The sequence below is a fragment of the Hypanus sabinus genome, chromosome 8 (assembly GCF_030144855.1).
Source record: "Hypanus sabinus isolate sHypSab1 chromosome 8, sHypSab1.hap1, whole genome shotgun sequence".
NCBI lineage: Eukaryota > Metazoa > Chordata > Chondrichthyes > Myliobatiformes > Dasyatidae > Hypanus > Hypanus sabinus.
In genome coordinates this window covers 111,512,216-111,517,501 of record NC_082713.1, presented here as the reverse complement: position 1 = coordinate 111,517,501, position 5,286 = coordinate 111,512,216, and positions in this window count along the sequence as shown.

Sequence of the window (5,286 nt, the reverse complement as noted above, 5' to 3'; positions counted from 1 at the left end):
AGACAGAAGTCCTAGCTTACTCAACCTATCTTCATGATATGCACCCTCCACTCAGACAGCATCCTGCTAAATCTCCTCTGCACCCTCTCTAATCCAGACAGCATCCTGGTCAATCTCCTCTGCACCCTCTCTAATCCAGGCAGCATCCTGCTAAATCTCCTCTGCACCCTCTCTAATCCAAGCAGCATCCTGGTCAATCTCCTCTGCACCCTCTCTAATCCAAGCAGCATCCTGGTCAATCTCCTCTGCACCCTCTCTAATCCAGACAGCAACCTGGTAAATCTCCTCTGCACCCTCTCTAATCCAGGCAGCATCCTGGTAAATCTCCTCTGCACCCTCTCTAATCCAGGCAGCATCCTGGTCAATCTCCTCTGCACCCTCTCTAATCCAGGCAGCATCCTTGTCAATCTCCTCTGCACCCTCTCTAATCCAGACAGCATCCTGGTAAATCTCCTCTGCACCCTCTCTAATCCAGGCAGCATCCTGGTCAATCTCCTCTGCACCCTCTCTAATCCAGGCAGCATCCTGGTCAATCTCCTCTGCACCCTCTCTAATCCAGGCAGCATCCTGGTAAATCTCCTCTGCACCCTCTCTAATCCAGACAGCATCCTGGTAAATCTCCTCTGCACCCTCTCTTAATCCAGGCAGCATCCTGGTAAATCTCCTCTGCACCCTCTGTAATCCAGGCAGCATCCTGGTAAATCTCCTCTGCACCCTCTCTGATCCAGACAGCATCCTGGTAAATCTCCTCTGCACCCTCTCTAATCCAGGCAGCATCCTGGTCAATCTCCTCTGCACCCTCTCTAATCCAGGCAGCAACCTGGTAAATCTCCTCTGCACCCTCTCTGATCCAGACAGCATCCTGGTAAATCTCCTCTGCACCCTCTCTAATCCAGGCAGCATCCTGGTCAATCTCCTCTGCACCCTCTCTAATCCAGGCAGCAACCTGGTAAATCTCCTCTGCACCCTCACTAATCCAGGCAGCATCCTGGTCAATCTCCTCTGCACCCTCTCTAATCCAGGCAGCATCCTGGTAAATCTCCTCTGCACCCTCTCTAATCCAGACAGCATCCTGGTAAATCTCCTCTGCATCCTCTCTAATCCAGGCAGCATCCTGGTAAATCTCCTCTGCACCCTCTCTAATCCAGGCAGAATCCTGGTAAATCTCCTCTGCACCCTCTCTAATCCAGACAGCATCCTGGTAAATCTCTTCTGCACCCTCTCTAATCCAGGCAGCATCCTGGTAAATCTCCTCTGCACCCTCTCTAATCCAGGCAGCATCCTGGTCAATCTCCTCTGCACCCTCTCTAATCCAGGCAGCATCCTGGTAAATCTCCTCTGCACCCTCTCTAATCCAGGCAGCATCCTGGTAAATCTCCTCTGCACCCTCTCTAATCCAGGCAGCATCCTGGTAAATCTCCTCTGCACCCTCTCTTAATCCAGGCAGCATCCTGGTAAATCTCCTCTGCACCCTCTCTTAATCCAGGCAGCATCCTGGTAAATCTCCTCTGCACCCTCTCTTAATCCAGGCAGCATCCTGGTCAATCTCCTCTGCACCCTCTCTAATCCAGGCAGCATCCTGGTCAATCTCCTCTGCACCCTCTCTAATCCAGGCAGCAACCTGGTAAATCTCCTCTGCACCCTCACTAATCCAGGCAGCATCCTGGTCAATCTCCTCTGCACCCTCTCTAATCCAGGCAGCATCCTGGTAAATCTCCTCTGCACCCTCTCTTAATCCAGACAGCATCCTGGTCAATCTCCTCTGCACCCTCTGTAATCCAGGCAGCATCCTGGTAAATCTCCTCTGCACACTCTCTAATCCAGGCAGCATCCTGGTAAATCTCCTCTGCACCCTCTCTAATCCAGGCAGCATCCTGGTCAATCTCCTCTGCACCCTCTCTAATCCAGACAGCATCCTGGTAAATCTCCTCTGCACCCTCTCTAATCCAGGCAGCATCCTGGTAAATCTCCTCTGCACCCTCTCTAATCCAGGCAGCATCCTGGTAAATCTCCTCTGCACCCTCTCTAATCCAGGCAGCATCCTGGTAAATCTCCTCTGCACCCTCTCTAATCCAGACAGCATCCTGGTAAATCTCCTCTGCACCCTCTGTAATCCAGGCAGCATCCTGGTAAATCTCCTCTGCACCCTCTGTAATCCAGGCAGCATCCTGGTAAATCTCCTCTGCACCCTCTCTAATCCAGACAGCATCCTGGTAAATCTCCTCTGCACCCTCTCTAATCCAGGCAGCATCCTGGTAAATCTCCTCTGCACCCTCTCTAATCCAGGCAGCATCCTGGTCAATCTCCTCTGCACCCTCTCTAATCCAGGCAGCATCCTGGTAAATCTCCTCTGCACCCTCTCTAATCCAGGCAGCATCCTGGTAAATCTCCTCTGCACCCTCTCTAATCCAGGCAGCATCCTGGTAAATCTCCTCTGCACCCTCTCTTAATCCAGGCAGAATCCTGGTAAATCTCCTCTGCACCCTCTCTTAATCCAGGCAGCATCCTGGTAAATCTCCTCTGCACCCTCTCTAATCCAGGCAGCATCATGGTAAATCTCCTCTGCACCCTCTCTTAATCCAGGCAGCATCCTGGTAAATCTCCTCTGCACCCTCTCTAATCCAGGCAGCATCCTGGTCAATCTCCTCTGCACCCTCTCTAATCCAGGCAGCATCCTGGTAAATCTCCTCTGCACCCTCTCTTAATCCAGACAGCATCCTGGTCAATCTCCTCTGCACCCTCTCTAATCCAGGCAGCATCCTGGTAAATCTCCTCTGCACCCTCTCTAATCCAGACAGCATCCTGGTAAATCTCCTCTGCACCCTGTCTACAGCTTCCACATCCTTCCCATATTGAGGCGACCAGAACTGACCACAATATTCCACATGGGGTCTAATCAGCACTTCATAGAGCCGCAACATTACTTCATGGTTCTTGAACTCAGTTTCCTGACTAGTGAAGGGCAATGGACCATAATCCTTCTTAAAACTCTATCAACCTGCACAGCAACTATGAAGGATCTGAGGAAATACATTACTAAGAATGTTCCACACTGTTGAGAATCCTGCCATTAACTCTGTACTTTGCCTTCCTAAAGTGTATCAGCACACAGTTCAGGTTGAGCTCCATATGCCCTGTTTGAGCTCAGCTCTGCATCCAATGCAACCTCCGACAGAGGTCGGTCAGGATCGACCATGGATGTTGTGTCACAGCTGTCTACGTGATACGCAAGATGGGGCAGTACGATATGGAGAGCAAGCTGTTGCCCATGTAGCAGGCTCCCCCTCTCCACACAGCTGATGGATCCGAAGGTTGATATAGTTTGGCACCAGCGGTGTCACAGAAGTTGCCAGTCAGCGTTGAACTCAATGTAGGACTTCCTTAGGGACTCCAGCCCCGGATTTTTCCCTCTGGGTTTACTCCTGCAGTTTTCCCCATGAACGGATACAGCCGCAAGGCAGCAGAGGTTTGAGATCAGAGTTTTCCTTCTCCTGGATGAGTTGCCAACCACAGCTGATGAGCTCCATCTGCCCAAAGCGATTGGTTTTAAGGCACTAGTAAGCCACCCTTTCCCCTTCTCCTGTCAGGAGAAATGGTTCTGCTGGGCTTAATAGCTAAGCCACACGTGAAGGCCGGGAGCTGGACTTGGTTGTCAGGGGCTAGTTGAGTCTCATGCCATTGGGAGGACCTGCAACTGCCCCAGTGTCCACAATTTCACCAACCTTTTGTCTGCTCTCAGGAGAGCTGACCAAAATGGCTCAGCCTTCTTCAGAATGGTCCCTATGGAGCTTTTTTTAAAGTGCAGTTATTTGAAACCTTATCCCTGGCAGCACATCACTCCTTCAGTACTGAAACGGTGGGATCTTGCATCCGGTAGGGGTTTAACCCGTGATCACCCTTTAGTGTAACGGAAGGAAACTGATTGGATCATACCAAATGAACTGCTGAAATCTCAAAACCAATTGCCAATTGATGCCGATACATTAGGGACATTTAAAAGACTTTCAGATAGGCACATGGGTGATAGAAAACTGGAGGGAATGGTTAGATTGATCTTACAGGAGGTTATAAAAGGTCAACACAAGATTATGGGCTGAAGGGCCTGTAAAGTGCTGTACTATTCTTTGTTCTATATTCTACACTGAAACTTGGAGAAGATGAATGGGTTGGATTAAATCTTGTTGATCCTGTGACATTTGGGAAGAAAAGGTTTTCCACTCCCAATAGAGTCTGTCAAGTTTATTGTCATATGCACACGTACACGTGCCACAACCACAGAGTCTGGCTGCTCTCACAGGAGGGCAGCTGAAAGAAGGTGGCAGACACACATGAGAATGCGCACACTCCTGCCAATCAGGGATTCTTTGTAATTGTATTTAGCTCTCTTCCTTTGGTTTCAGTTGTCAAGTCTTGACTGAAGCATTGTGATGACAATGCTCCCTGTTTACGTTATGGGAAAGAAGATTAGTGATTTACAAACGTTTGTAGATAGATGCTGTGAAAGGAGCAGTATAAGTTTAGTTCTAGGTTACTGCTTTCAAGTCACAGTGATGCTGTTAGTTTTTAATTAGTTTGAGTGTTTTTAGTCAGTGGCCCTATTAGCCTAGTGTTTATTTTCTTTTTTTTCTGTACAATTCTTATTAAAACTCAATAAAGTGTTGACGCTGTGTCCGTGTCCTTCCCTATGTGCCTGGGCCAACCCTGAACTCCTGTCAACATGTCTGCCCAAGAGCAATGTAAAACATACTTTGCAGCAACGTCCCAAACACATCGCATCAGATTAGCAGCATAGCGGTTAGCGTAGTGTTACTGCAATGCCAGCTCTAAGATTGGGGTTCAATTCCTGTAACTGCTTGTATGTTCTCCCTGCAATCATGTGGGTTTCCTCCTGGTGCTCCAGCTACCTCCCACATTCCAAAGACGTACTAGTTAGTTGAGGGCATGCTATGTTGGCACAGGAAAGATGGCAACATTTATGGACCGCCCAACACACTCTGAGGTAATTTGATTTGGCACAAACAATGTATTTCGCTGTATGTTTTGATGTATATGTGACCAATAAAGTTAATCTTTAAAATAGAAATTCAGAAGAAAAACATAAATTCTATACAAGGAAGAAAATAAATGGAGCAAAAAAGGGCCAAAATTCATTTTAATAATCAAAATATGCAACAGTACTGTAGCAGTTAGCACAACGCTATTACAACTTGGAGTGTCAGAGTTCAGAGTTCAATCCTGTGAGGAGTCTGTACATCTTCCCCATGGAATGCGTGGGTTTTCTCTGAG